Source organism: Carlito syrichta, unplaced genomic scaffold (genome assembly GCF_000164805.1).
Source record: "Carlito syrichta isolate Samal-C Ts95f unplaced genomic scaffold, Tarsius_syrichta-2.0.1 Scaffold314227, whole genome shotgun sequence".
NCBI classification, from domain to species: Eukaryota; Metazoa; Chordata; class Mammalia; order Primates; family Tarsiidae; genus Carlito; species Carlito syrichta.
In genome coordinates, this window is record NW_007258323.1 from 289,333 (window position 1) to 304,978 (window position 15,646).

Below are 15,646 nucleotides of genomic sequence, written 5' to 3' on the forward strand. Positions count from 1 at the left end.
CATAAGAACTTCCTAAAGTGGCCCAGGAAAAAAAAAATGGAGTAATTTATACAATGTGCCTAACTTCACTATGAACAAATACTCATTTTGATTTTTCATTCTTACTTTCCCGACAGCCTCTCTATGGTTTAGAGAAAGTTTGGTTGAAGTGGTTGCCTGAGAGTCAAAGCAAATCATGAACCTTGAAATGATAATCTCTGGAGATAAATTAAACAATAAAAAACAAATAAAAATATTTTACAGGGAAAGTCTTTAAAAGACAATAAACATGGTTTATTGGGCGAGGCATATGCAAATACCCTCACAGTCTACTATTTAAAAACACTCAGGAAATTCCTGTAGAATGCTCAGAACACAATATATCGTAGGGTCTTGTTATGATTTCTGTAAAGTATATCTTCAGGTCTTAGTTAGTTTTTTCCTTTTAATTTTTTCCTTTTAAAGATGTGGGGTACAATTCAGGATTAGGTATACAAATGTTCATTATGCAGGTGCCCGTGTTGATGAGATGTGACCCTCTGGAAGATTCCCACTACTGTCAACCCCGCAATCTCCCTACCCCGGCAGTTTTCTGCTACTGTCAATCTTTTTCTTACAGTATTATGATAATTGTTCAAGGTCCGCTTATGAGTGAGAACATATGATACTCAGTTCTTTGTTTCTGTGATAGATTGCTCAGTATTATAGACTCTAAGTCCATCCAGGTTGCGGTGACGTTCATGATTTTGTCCTTCTTTATGTCTGCGAAATATTCCATCTTGTATATATACCATTTTTTGTTTTATCCAGTTGATTTCATGTTCTTGCTATTGTGAGCAATGCTGCAATAAGCATACATGTGCAGGTATCTTTTTCTTTTTTAAAAATTAAATTAAATTTTAAAGATGTGGGGTACAATTTAGGGTTAGGTATATACAAATGTTCATTATTATAGGTATTGTTGCTGATGATGTGTGCCCCTTCCTCTCCTGGCAGTTTTCCTCAACTGTCAACCCCCCCCCCCGCCTCCCCGCAGTTTCCCACTACTGCCAATCTCTTTCTTATAGTAGCTATTGTTTTGAAATTGCATATGCTTCCCAGTGATATCCAGGTTGAATTTTTCATGTTTCATCTATTTTTTAACTAGAACAATTATTCTTTCACAGAGATGAGATGTACTATATTTTTTTACCCTCTTCTCCATATTCATTTAATTCCTCATTTTCAGCACCTTTCTAAGATGTTTAATGAACAATTTTTATGTATATGTGGAATATTAAATACCTATGCTAAAGCACTGAGGATGAAATGAAAATAGAAGACTCTTCATGCATTAAGGTAATCAAAGTGTAGTAGTCTCATCGATTCAGCTAATCTAGCTGGCTAAAAAGGCATCTTCTCCCTTCCTCATAATTTCATGTTTTTCTTCAAATATTTAAGTTTGCTAGACAGAATGAATCTTCTGATATTAGTTTACATGTGGTTGTTCTCTTCTGCAATAACTTTCAAGTGACTACTAAAGAGTATGGAGATATGACCATGATCAAAGGCAATGTTGACACTAACAATACAATACTTAATACCACCAAACCAAACAATCTTTTTAATCTTTAATACTTATCTTCCACCTTTCCTCCCTCTCTCCCTTTCTTCCTTTCCCTATTTTGACTGGAGATCTACACAGCTAAGATATTCAATCACCGTTTTTGAAATATACTTTACCAATTGTTAAGGAGCATGGGAATGGAATACAAAGCAAAAAACAAACAAAACAACAACAAAAAACAAAACAGATAGTCTTCATTCATTCAACAACTATTTCTGAAGTACATACTATACATATAAGTACTCTTCTAGGTTCATAGGATGTATTAATGAACAAAACAAACAAAAATCTCTGCTCTAGTGAGAAATGCAGACTAAAAACAATTTAATAAAAATAACATATTAGTAAATTATATATGTGTGGTGGAAGTGATTTGTAAAACATCTGGCAGACTAAGGGGTATAGGAATATGAAGATGTTAAATGTGTGGGGAGGTGGCAAATAACAATTTCAAATAGTAAGCCTTGTTAAGAAGCTAACATGTGAGCAGAGTTTGAAGAGTTAGCCAGTCATCAAGTTAGCCAGTCTCCAAGACACTAGAATTATAGTCGGGGAGTTGGAAGTACATAAATAGTCCAAACATGACGGAAATTATCAAAAGCACTATATCTCAAAGGGCAAATTAGTGGAATATAATGAATCTCTCTGAGTACTAAAACAATGGACAGGAGATAAATGATTAGAATTTAAAGATGATAAAGATTGAAGGCATGAGAACATTTCTTCTGAGGGATGGCTAAAGCATAAAGTAAAAAGAAGTAAATTCTGTGGTAGGAATGAATAAATCTTACTGATGACCTGGAATGAACTTCAAAGTGGGGTTTCTCTGATTTCAAACATGCAACTTACACTAGGGCTTATATAGCCTAGGAAGTTTAATTTGATTAATAAAAAGAATGACAACTTTAGATTCAACCCATTAACATTGAGGAGAAAAGGATGAAAACTTTAAAATCATTAATGACAGAAAATTAGCTTTTGCAAAGCCAAGGAGTCAACAGAACACATAGGGGCATTAGATTTAAGTGTTACCACATCAAGAAAGTGGCAATGGGTTGGGATACAAAGAAAGATAACAGCTTTGCTGGGATCTGGAGGAAAATAAAGAACATACAGAAAATGTCCTGGAACTTAGCTTTTAATTTCACAGAGAAAAGCAAAACAAAATTGGATAATTTAGCTTATACTGCATAGTAAAAGAAACATAACACTTAGCTATTCTGGATAGACTTAAAAAAGAATAACATGTTTTTTAGGATTATATGTTTTATGTCAAAATGAATAAAATGGTATAGAATTTAGATAATTAACATAACCCATATAGTGTGTGCAAGAGAATTAATATAATTTATAAAACATTTCCAAGTTAAGATTATATTTAATGAATGAACTTACATGATATACTTATACTAAAGATAATTTAGAAAGGTACAAGAAATACATTAAGCCATTAAAAAAAGTTCAGGACAGGCTAATAAATATATTTAACATCATAAAGCAGTTTGATTTATGTAATTTAAATTTCAGTATTTAAATTTTGTTTGACTCAGTATTTGGGGGATATATGAAAGAATTTATCACCTTGAAATTAATTTTGTTCAAGTTTTCACACATGGGCATAAAGGGGGAAAAATATTATGCTTCTCAGTATTTATACAGAAAACATGCTAAATCTGAAGAAAGAAAACTCATTGAAAATCTGTATTTCTTTTTTCATATTATAATAAATACATAAATTCAATTTTTCATTTAAAAAAATTAATTGGTTTCATTTTTTTTCTTTTGCTTTTTTTCCTGTTTTTCTCTGAAATAGCCAAGATTTAGTTTTCCTATATTCAACTTCTAGGCTAAGTTAAGAAAATAAAAATGAAAAACCAAGACAATGACAACTGACTACTTCCTAAGCATGTGATTCTGCTCCCAACACCCTTTTATAAGCATTATATAGTCTCAGAACATATAAATAACATATAAATCAGGTCTATCAGATTTCTGGATTTCTCAAGTTTCTTATCCCATGGGTATATTTTACCTTTATCTTAATAGGAAGGCATTTATGCTTTCCAAAGAATGGGTTAAAATAGAAATGGACTTTATATAGCAAAGATGCTTTGAATCTAACTGTTGTATTATATACTGTTCTATTAGAAGAAATGGTAAGTAAAATAGAGAAGTAATTTACTAATTTACTTTTTTCTGTTCATATTAAATACCACACCAGCTTTTCTCCCACTCTTTTTTTTTTTTTGCCATAATTTACATTTTTGGCATCTCAGTAACCTTATTCTACTTAACTGATGGTTGTATATCTGTAAAATGAAAGCTTATTATGCAAATATACAGTATTACTATAACATGTTAAAAATAAACTTTATAACCCACTGAATTTTCAGCAGAAAGCAATAAATAATATTTTTTTTAGTACTGAAATAAAATAACAAATTTCTTGAAAGACTAACCAAGTGATGTCTAACTACCCAGGGTCATGGAAAATACAGAGAAGGCTTTTCAAAGAAAAATAAAATTGTTTTTCTATATATTTGCTTGCTTTCCAGTAGATAGCTTTTATCTTTGAAACAAGTCAGTTAATGTCCTCCTTATTTTTGTCTAATGATTTCCTCTTATCAATTTTTAAATAAAACTAATTTTTCATGTGCAAATATGGGCTTAAAATGTGTGTGTGTGTGTGTGTGTGTGTGTGTGTGTGTGTGTGTGTGTGTTCAGCATGATCACAATTTGAAATTATTTTATGTCAGAGATTTTTAACTGTGATTCAGGAAGTCCAGTAACTTAAAGTAGAGAAATTTCATCACAGTGGCATTGATAACGTCTACCACTTTGTTGCCAATTGAAAATAAAGATAGATTCATATCAACCACAATGCTGTAGATATCCCAAACCATTATTTACATGTCACTTCTTTGAACCCATCACCTTAATTCTTATTTGAAGTGTTGAAGAAACACACATATTTATATGCCATAAATTTAATTTCATGCTTTGAAAATCATTAGTTTCCTATGACTTTTATTTTTGGAACTTGAAAAAGTATTCTAAGTTGGGCTTTAAGGCTTTCAGCAGAATGTCAAAGAGGTACATGGCACAAACAGAAGATTAAGAACCCCTGACTAATAGTACTCCATCCTAGTTCTAAAAAAAAAAAAAAATATCAAGAATACGTTTAACTACTAAGGGGTAATCTTAAATTTTTAAAATGTTTATCTTTTGGCCCTGATATTTATCTCTTCCTTACTTGCTCATTTAGAAGATGGATAACATTTGTTGGGGGATGCTCTTGAGTCATTCCAAATGCACTACTTTTCATTTGCATAATTTGACCTGTTTAGGTATGGAACATGCTCTCATACAATTTTAATTTCCTTCAAGACAGTTTTCTTTCAAAGTTATTTTCTATATTTGAAACATAACTTACAATTTCACAGACACTCATTAAGACAGATCAGGAATTATGACTTAAATCAGGCCATTCAGATGCTCTCTTCCTGGAATCTTGATGATGGGAGCAGAGATTCTGAGCAGACAGCAAAGAGACTGAAAACATCAGGTGTTCTATTCTATCCTAACAGTATTGCTGAGGTGAATCCATCCCCAAGTCAATTTGCAGATTGACTAGTATTTTTTCAATAATTTTCTTTTTGTTTATGTTGATTGGAGTTTGTTCTGTTGGAACTAAAACTTTAATTCTATAATCTCTCAGCTGGCATCTTAGAGGTACTGCTGCAGATAGGACTATTCTATTTTATAAATTTTAAGTTAGTTTGGAACAAGATGTACATACTTCTTTGCTAATAAGATTTCCTAGATGAATTACTTTGGGTTTAAGAATTATTGCTCCTTCCTACTTAGTTTTTCTTTTTACTTTCTCTTTCTCTTAAAAGTTTGAAAAACTCATATAGTTTGTAAAAAACTCATAGGCTGTAAAGACTTATTTGCAGAGTGGTAGTGCATGTGTTATAAATTGATCATTTATATTTTATTAATTTTAACTTTAAATATTATATTAAATAAAAAAAGTATTTACTTTTAATCTTGAGAAAATTTATAGAGATCATGAATATAAAAGCATTTTAAACAGGGTAAAACACTATCCAAATACAAGAGAATTATAATGGTAGTTTATTTATTTATTAAATTATGATGACACTTATTATTTCTACTATAATGTCCTTAGAAATAGCCTTTCATTTCCCAAAGTGCATAATACCAAACCAGCACAATGAATGTCCCAATAATAAAGAATACATCTGAGAAGGAAGAAACTGGAAATGGAGAGAGAAGAAAGAAGATTGTTGCAATAGACCAAGAGTCAGCAGTCCTAAACTGTACAAGAGTATCGGAAATGATAAAAGTAAGACAAAAAGGGAATGAAAAAGAAAGACATCAGAGAGAGTAAATCTACAACTTGGCAACTGATTTCGTAAGAAGGGATGGAGAAGATATAGAAATTGCAAAAAAAATATTTCAGCAAAAAAAAAAAAAAAGTAATGGATGAGCAGGTAAAAGATTTGAGGGAAAACAGTTAAAACAGAGTAACTTCCAAAAGGAAGACAGACGAGGTATGAGTAAGATTATTTTCATGTGGAGATGTACTGGTAGCAGATAAAAGACCAAGGCTTGTTCTATACATTTATAAGTTGCAGAACAAATGAAATTGTTGAAACAAGACCACTGGAGCAAGGAATAGAACTCTGAAGAATTTATATTGACACTTAAGAGATTATGAGATTTAAGAGATAGATAAAGAGTAATTAACGAGAAAAGGCAACTGAGAAGAAACATTCAGGAGTCAAATCAAGAGAAAGTAATGTCTTCAAATTCAAAGGAATAAAATGCCAAGAAAACAAAGAAGCTATGATGAAGTATACTAGAGACTGTTGGTAAAGCAGCTTAGGTGAAGTGCTAAGAAAAGAAATCACTATGTAAGGAATTAGTTTGGGCCCAAAATAAACAAGTGAATTGTCTGGCTACTAGGTCTACATTGGACTGGAAATCTACTCCTCTGCACTACATTTATCAACTGCCCCAGTAACTGTCTTTCTAGAAATATAGTTTCTTATTTATATTTATAGCATTCTTCCTAATTAAAATTGTCTGACATTATTTTTTCTCTAAAAAATATACCAACAAAAAATACTTTCTCTAAAATAATTTCTTTCTTTTTTTTGAACGGAGATATTTTCTATATGGTAGATGGTAAAACATGAGTTTATTGCATAATAAAACAAAACCTAAAAGTTGCCAATTTTCCTTACTTTGTGTTTATTGACTTATTCAATTTCTTTCAGGAACATTTCATGAGAATCCTTTTGTGATTGTAGATTTTAATTTAACCATGGTCACCTTGAACAATTCCTCAGCAAAACACAAATGGGAGGAAGTACAGTATACCTACCTTAAGATATATTGACAAAATTTCAATCCAATACATCCAGAGTGATATTATAATTTCATTACTGACATGGAATACCAGCCATGACTTGTAGTCATCTTGTATATTGGGAAATGAAAATCATTGGCATATAATTGGTACATCTAAATTAAAATGTGAACGAAATCTAGAAGTGGTGCATACTGCAACAAAAGCAGTCATATATCTACTTTGCCGTTGTTGAATTACATAAATTGAGATCTTAATATTATTAAAATACGAAGTTAAGAGAAGCTAGTAACTTTTTAAATTCAATGTTCTTCATTTTATTTTAAGAAATATTGTTCTATGTTGACTAAACTAAAATAAAGAATCGTATTTTGAGTTTTATAAGTTAATCATCACAAATGAGTTATAAAACAAAATACAAAAAGAAACATTAGTTTTATTATTCAATAGACTATAAGAAACTGATAACATTTTATACATCTTTCTTTCAAAGTGAATACTTATTTCAACAGTATGAATTAAACAGGAAATCCATGTTCCCTATCAAATACAACCAAAAGAGGTTGAATGCCTTACTAATGTTCTGATTCTAGTTAAGGTCCTAGGCTTAAATGTAAACTCTGTAAGTGCACTGGCCTTGCCCATTTGTTTGCTACTATTCCCAGAACCTAGAACAAATCCTGGAATATAGTAGGCTCTCCATTGATGCTTGTTGTTGATGTGACACTTCTCCCAATTTAGTCTTCTTTTTATTACATCTGGGGAAAATTTCATCACTTTGCTTCCAGTTGAAATTGTCAAAAATAAATTGAAATATTTTGATGACTTGCTTTAAAGAATAATTTAACTTATACACAGGATGTTTCAGTATGAGGTTTGCTCTTAGATGATGTAAAACAAACATCAATAAATTATTTAGCTAAGTAATCACAGAATTTAAATTAATAGGTCCTAAACCAATAATAATTTTTAAAAGTCCAAATTAGTCATCAAAACATAACCAGTGGTAAAATTAGGTACTGTTTACATTTCACCGTGCAATTTTCACCATTTTGGAGTTTACAGAGAAAAAAAGTATTGGTTTAAAAATATTTTTTCTATATTTAATTTTAGTTGTGAAGCTTTCATTTTTAGATTATTATTTTTTTATTTAAACCTGTAAAGCTGTTAGAAAACGTGGGATAAATTATTGAAATAATCATCTACTGTTTTACTATTTCCTTCAGATGCCAGTCAAAATTAAAATGAGAATATCAGTGTTAGAGATTTAAATGTTAGGCATGATTGAAATAGTATCATCTGAAAGAAAGACTCTCAGACAAATCTCTCAACATTTATTGAAAAGGCAGCTGATTTTAATGACTACCCCTTAGGTTCCTCAGTTAGTCTATTTAATGCATTTTTCCCTTTTCAAAAGTGCAGTCTTACTCAGATTCCTGATGAAATGATGTCGCTTTATTGCTAAAATTTAAATCTAGTGAGAAACACAAAACAAACTTCCCTGAAATGATTATAGACTTCTTACAATCCCTACAAAAAAAGGAAATCCTTAAAAAACTTTTGACCACATCTCAGTTACCAACTTTCAAAAAAAAAAAAAAAAAACTGACAGAACTGCAGTGCAGAGATGATTATCTCTTCAGGGTTCACAATCAGGCAATGATATGAAAGAATTTTTTTCCTCTGTATCTTTGGCGCACATAATATTAGACCCTAGATTTCTCACAAGGCAGTAAACAGGGCATGCATTTCTAGTACAAGTAAATAACAGCTAAGCAACACCTTGCTCCTTGGGACAATGATGGTCGTGTTAACAGGTTTCTCCAATAATGAGACATTTAACAGACATACTGCTATTGAGTGCCATACTTTCATGTGCTCCACCATTCAGTCCAAATGAGTTTCTCCTGTGTACAACTGAGACATAGTTTTTATGCTCCATAAGCTCACTGTACTTGGACAGAGTCAAAGTGGAGTCAGTACAATGAGTAGGACTAGTGAGACTGAAGATTTTATATGTAGATCTGGTTCCACATCAAGAGAAAAAAAATTAACCAATTTCTTCTCTATTGTTTCCATGGGGTCTGTTGTGCCTGAAACATAGTAAGAACTGAGTAAGTATTTGTTGAATTGTTTTTTTTAAATGGATGTTTAATGAATTTGTTCTAGGAAACATGGGACCTAGACCTTGAATTAAGGAGAAAGTTGCCTGGAGGGGAGGGGGGTATCCATTTCATGAGGCCCTTGACAGACATAAACCTTGGGCAGAATCCAGTATAAACAGCCAAGTTATATAGAAGATAACTTATTAGAAGATATATCATTAGATATATTATTAACTTATTAGAAGATATATTATTTAGTGAAGAGAAAACTATTTATTTCTTATATAAACAGCAGGTCAAAAATGTCAAAGAAACTTTAGTTTAAAAAAACTTTAATTTTAGTTGTTTTGAAAGTATACAATATATATTTCCACAGTTGTAGTAATGCTGTAGAAACTAATACATAATCAAGCAAATCTGATAAAGCACTGAATTGAGTAGGAGTTATTTCCTATACCAAAGCCTTTACCATTGAATCCCCTCATAGGTTACCTTGTTATACTTACAGTGTAAGTCAATTTATAGAAGCATCCATAAAAACAGAAAGTAAATAAGCAATAAAAACTCTATTGCCTTTTAGCTAAGCTTTAAACTCCCATGATTTGCTATGCATAAAAGGACATTTAAGGATACCATTATGAATGCATTTTGAGGTCAAGGGAATATGAAGGAAGGTTGATAATTATTTGAGGAAGACAAAAGATGACATAAATAATATTCAAATAAAATGTAATCAGCTGATCCAGTGAAAAATTCCTTGTTAAAGAATGGCCCGAGAAAATTTTGCTTCCTCAAGAAAGAAGGAGAGGTTCTTTCTACCTTTTCTAGCTAGGGTAGCTAAGGATTGGGCCTGAGCTTCTTTTACCTCCAGGAGTAATAGTCCTTTGTTTTGAACATTATTCTACTGTTTCCTACATAAGAAGAATAGAGACTTTGAAACTTCTGTATTGAAAGTAAGTGGACTAAGCTAGAGAAATAAATCCCATGGTCCTTTCTGTAAATGGTGGATACCTGCAACCTTGTTTCATAGGTCTTAGGAAGTGGCACATCTTTTGAGGAGAAGTAACTACAGGGTGTCACTGGAGTTTGGAGAGAACAGCCCAGCCTGGCACTGAGGAAGTAAATTTTACAGCAAAAAGGTCATCTTTCAAGCAGACCACCAGGGTGGGTCAAGGTACTTTTTCAGTGTCAACCACAATGGGTTAACCAAGCAAGTCCCCTCAGCCCAATTTCTTGAACTATGTAACTTTGGAGGGCTCTGCAACTCAAGGATAGTAAGAGCACATTAAAATGATTGTCTTTGGATTTGGTAGGAAAGAAGTTGCAAGTCGGTTTTGATTATATTAAAGATCAAAATGAAAGAGAAAAAAGGAAGGAAGGAAGGAAAGAAGGAAGAAAAAGAAGGGAGGGAGGGAAGAAGAGAGAAGAGAGGAAGAGAAGACAAGCAGGGAGGAAAGAAAGAAAGAAGAATGATAAAGAAGGGGGAAGCAAGGATAGAAGAAAGAAGAAAAAGCAAAGAAGAAAAGTTTTTAGAATTTTTAAAACTAGAGAATTTTCAAACAATTTTAACTTGTTACAAATTTACCAGTAATTATTTTCTAGATGATAACATGTATTTGTTTCCACTAATAATTATCAACTATGATGCTAAGATTGCTAAACTAAGCTTCAGAGTCTTACCTATGAAAATGTGCAAAAGATGCAAAGACCTAAAGAATCAATATGTGGTAACTCTGTGTAGTGTGTTTACTGGAAAAGTAGATATAATAAAATAGCTTAGGTGGAAAGTGTCTTTGTTTTTCACTATATCAACAATGTGGCATGCAACAGATAATGTTTAATGCTATAAATTTGTGTAGCTTATGATAACTGGATAGAATATTTATTTTCAACAATATTTTGACATAGTTTGAAACTTGACACACTTTAGTGGGAATCTGAAGCAGGCACTTCAAACATTTTCCATCTGAAGAACCACCTTGCACACTTTATAAAAAATATAATTTATAAACAATTCTCAAGTATACACATAATAGTTTGTTTGCCATACATTGGCTAAATAGGAAATTAGTTCCTCTAAACCATTATTCAATACATATTTTTAATTAATTTACATTTTATCAATTGCAACCTTTCCTTATATGTGAAAGAAACTCACCATGTGTGCATGTTATTTTTCAATGTTCAGATAATGGTTATTTATGCCATGGGTTTATGGGACCCATGCAATAATTTGGCAGCTTCTATGGTCTGTGACTCATATGTTTGAATAGTATGATCACTCAGTTACCTCCAAAAGTATAAAACATTATAAATTTTGATTTTGGGTGAAGTGGCATTAATGATCCCCTTCTTATTATTCCTCTAAATAGTATCTTCTGAGCTATAAACTAGTATTCTTAATGTGATTGAAAGTAGTGAATCACTTGTCTTTAAAACCTAATTACACCAGTAACGTTTAGTGTCTGGTATGCATACAAATAAGCTCAGTTTCAATATTTTGTTTCATGGCAGCATCTGCTCAACAAGAATCTTTCCTTTTAAATATATGCTTTATTGAATACCTAAATACAGTCTTTTGAGCAGCACACCGAATATAACTCTAGATATGCATTCTAACAAAACATCCTTAGAAAGATCAGTGGAATATTATTCTTTCACTTATGAACAATCCATTATTTACAAGTTGAATAGCAACTAATTGCAATTTTTCTATCATTCTAGTTGCTTAGCTGTGACTTTTAAGTTTATAAATGTCTTTAAAGTTTTCTACATTAGAGTCTGATTGATACATTCCAGCAGAAATAAGCTTGTTTTTTATTATTCTGTAAAAACTGACAACACAATTATCTTTTGACCATATGATATATATTGAATGTCTAGACTTTTGTTTTATCTACATTTATATTGCTACCTGTACATTTATATGCATAGCTATATCAAACATTTGATTAGAAACCTGATCAAATGAGCTTAAGTAAAGGGAGTCTCTGTTACTGTGGGATTAGAATAGCCATTAGGGATATCTGTGGTAGGCATCTTTTGCTTAATCTGCTCAGCAATCTTTCCACCTCTTCCTCTGGAGATGTCCCACTTCTTCTGACTTCAAATTTGGAGTTCCAACGTCCCTGCATCATTGCAGTCTGAATATAAGATCAGATGAGGAGGCTTTCTCAAGTTGCTTGTTTTCAAGCTAGAACCAAGGGAAGAGAGATTGTCTCTGTCTGGCAACAGCACTATGAGAAGGGAGTTTTCAAAATCTGTTTCAATAATAGCAACAGTGGTTGACATTTGCTGGGTTCACACATTCTACTAAGCACTTTAAACATTTTACAACAACTTTATCATTATTCACCACATGTTAGGTGAGGAAACTAGGTTAAAGCCATTGCCCAAGTTTTAGTGAGAATAAATAACAGAGCTCTTATCTAAAGTCAGAAAGTCTGATTTTAATCTGGTAATTTTTACTCATTGCTTTCTAACAGTGGGAGTGCACCTGCCTGAGAAGGCAAGGTGCATTTGCACAAGGAGAAGCACAGATGAGGGATTAGACAAGAGTGCATGATGGCTTTTGAGTCTTTGGATCCAGTTGCTTCTGAGTTATGGCTGCTCCTCCATCCTTCCTAGAGTTTGAATGTTTGGGCATCCCTCTAATTCTGAAAGCTTCTCCCATTTTCCCAATAAGTTCCAACATTTCCTCCCTTTAGCTTATCTGAACCGAGTTGCTGAATCCCCAAGGAAAGGAAAGATACTAAAGTCAAGTCCCTCAGAACTGGGCATAGGAATGGAGAAGCCAAAATTCATTGCGGCTCTCTCTACCTCTCAAGGACAAAATGTTTCCCTGTTTCCCTCTGTCTTCTCTAGATCTTATCTTTTTTTCCATTGCTTTTCTCCACTACTCATTTTATTTTCCCTGGCTAATGCATTTCTTTGACCTTGTCAATGGATGGTTTTTGTTGTTGCTGATTTTCTACACAATGTACATTTTCTTTTTTTATTTGAAAGATGTGGGGAACGATTCAGGGTTAGGTATACAAATATTCATTATGCAGGTCCATTTTCAAGTGAATCAAGAAATAATTTTTGGAGGGTCTGATCTTATTTATTTGTTACTCAAAAAATCTTATTTTTGACTAGACTCAGACTTGGAAGTAGAAGCTTGCAGAGAGAAAAGTCTGCGTCTCTTGGCAATCTGTTCCTGGTGTTTTTCTTTGGCCTCCTTCATTCTCTTGGCGAAAAGTTTAGCATATTCTGCGGCTTCTTCCTTATTTTTCTTAGTATGCTGTTTCTTCAGAGCAATACACTGGTGTCTATGTTGCAGGACACATGGAGTGAGGAGATACTGGATCTTGGGTGCTTTGGTTTTACGTTTCTTACCTTCTTTGTTTAAGGGCTTTCTTACAACATTACTGGCAGACATCATCTTCTTTAGATAAGTTGAAGTGTTTGAGGATTCTGCTAACCCTTTTGGGCCCCAGTCAAAGAGGCATCGTAGCATAAGTCAATCCCGGAATATTCTTCTCACCTTCTGTACAATAACCAAGTTGAGAACACTTAGAGTGGAGTCCACAATGCAACCCTGAACAGACTTGTGCTTTCTCTAGTTATCTTTGGTCTGTACAGGAATGCCCCTTACTCAGCAGCTGTTAGACACGGCCAGAGGTCAAGACACCTTGCTTCATGGGGAAGCCTTGTTTATCATTCCCACCACTGATTTGGGCCACGTAACCCTTCCACTCTTCAGCCAGAGTGTCCGCAGCAACTTCTGTGGCCATATGCTTCTCATAGAAGGTACAGAGCTTGCGTTCATCTTTCTCTTCGATGAGTTTCTGGCAGCCAATGTCTGGGAAAAAGATACTCAGCTTCATCTTGAAGCAGCTTCATCTCCCAGGCTTCACAAAAAAGAGCAAGAAATAATTTATATACATGAATAGGTCCTTGTTATAACTGGGTAGCCAGTAACTTCAGCTAATGAAGATCTTCTTAGAGGGAAAGAGAATCTAGGACTGGGGTAGATGAAAAAGATATTGATAAGAGTATACCTACAGAAGGAGTGGGGAGAAGGGGAGTGTTTTTTAGATACATACTGATCTAATCATCAAGTGAAGAACTGAAAAACATCAGCAATGGTACAAATTGGTGGGGAGGGTCCTCTCAACACTGGCAATATTGCACACTTTGTTTATTTAGAAATTCTTTCTAAATGTCTCAGATGTTTGTGTTTTGAAAGTTTGAACCTCTTAAACAGAAAGCCTGAAAAAAGCTTGCTGGAGTCATGAGAATTGGATTTCAGTCAGACTATCTCTATGTCTCATGTTCATTATTTGTATAATAATTATGCTACCTCCTGGTCTGTACATTTTATAGAATTGCTGTGGGATATAAAAGTATTATAAGTGATGCAAATATGTTAGAAAACTTAGAGGTATAGGTAAACATGTTAGGTGTGAGTCTTAACCTGTACTTTTTCTAGAATAAGCAATGAATATGTTCTATGTCTTTAAGAAGTCATGATTTCAGCAGTTTTTGAACTTGACTGAGAGGAAAGAACATTCAGTCACTTAAATAACAGATTCATCATGACATCTTAGAAGCATTTCATTATATTATAGATAGAATAGAGATCATGAGATCAATCACTGCTACTATGATTATTTCTGTTTTCCCATTTTTATCCACCTTTCTATGTGTAGTTCAGGAACTATGTCCCAAGACTCTCTCCAGCCAAGTCCCAAGACTCTCTCATTTCTTTAAACTTCTATCCCTTTGTCCACATTGCATAACTTTACTCTTATAAAAGAATATATGCTCTTTTGGGACAGGAGCCACGATTTGCTGAGCACCATTTTGAGTACTCAATAAGCACTAAAAATTTTACTTCTTAATCATTTTTTAAATCACTCAATTGATGAGTTTTTTGAACCAAAATGTCCTGCAACTATATCCATTCTTATATCAACTACTAGCCATTTTGCTTCCCATTTATGACATATGAAGTAAATATAATTTGTTAATTACAACTAGCACCAATATATTGTTGACTTTCATGAACTACAACTGCAAATTGCTCATTGCAAGTTATACAGTATGTTTATTTCTAGGGTCTATCACCATGCTGGTACTTAAAAGGATCAGAAAAGTTCCAAAACTGGTAGAATAAAGGGTGGCCTGGGCTTGATGCATCAGCAAACAAACATACAAACAAATTAGGGGGAGAAAAATTGAGTATTAGGAACTGAATAAATAGAAAAAAATAATCAGGTCAGTCAGAGGACTGGTACTTTTGCCTGAGTTATGTAGAGCACCTGGTGACAAATGAACATGGAAAGAATGCATTTTTAGTGGGAATGTTTTATACCACTTGTGCTTATTGGTTCATTCACTCATTACATATTTATTTGGTGCCTACTGTGTGTCAACTACTATAGTGGCCTCTGGAGATAGAAACTTAGCTTCTTTTTCTTTGTATAAACAATGTGACAAGTACTATAATGGAATAAGGAGAAGAATGTAATAAAAATGCCTTAGTAGTATATGTGTGTCTGTGTACATGCAAAA

General features: G+C 33.0%; 1 pseudogene across 1 annotated transcript; it reads right to left on the bottom strand.

Moving 5' to 3' along the window:
* Nucleotides 1-13,168: 13,168 nt before the first annotated feature.
* Nucleotides 13,169-13,956, bottom strand: LOC103273798 (annotated as a pseudogene). Its single transcript, XR_505213.1, has one exon. The product of XR_505213.1 is annotated as a 40S ribosomal protein S6 pseudogene (transcript).
* Nucleotides 13,957-15,646: the final 1,690 nt, after the last annotated feature.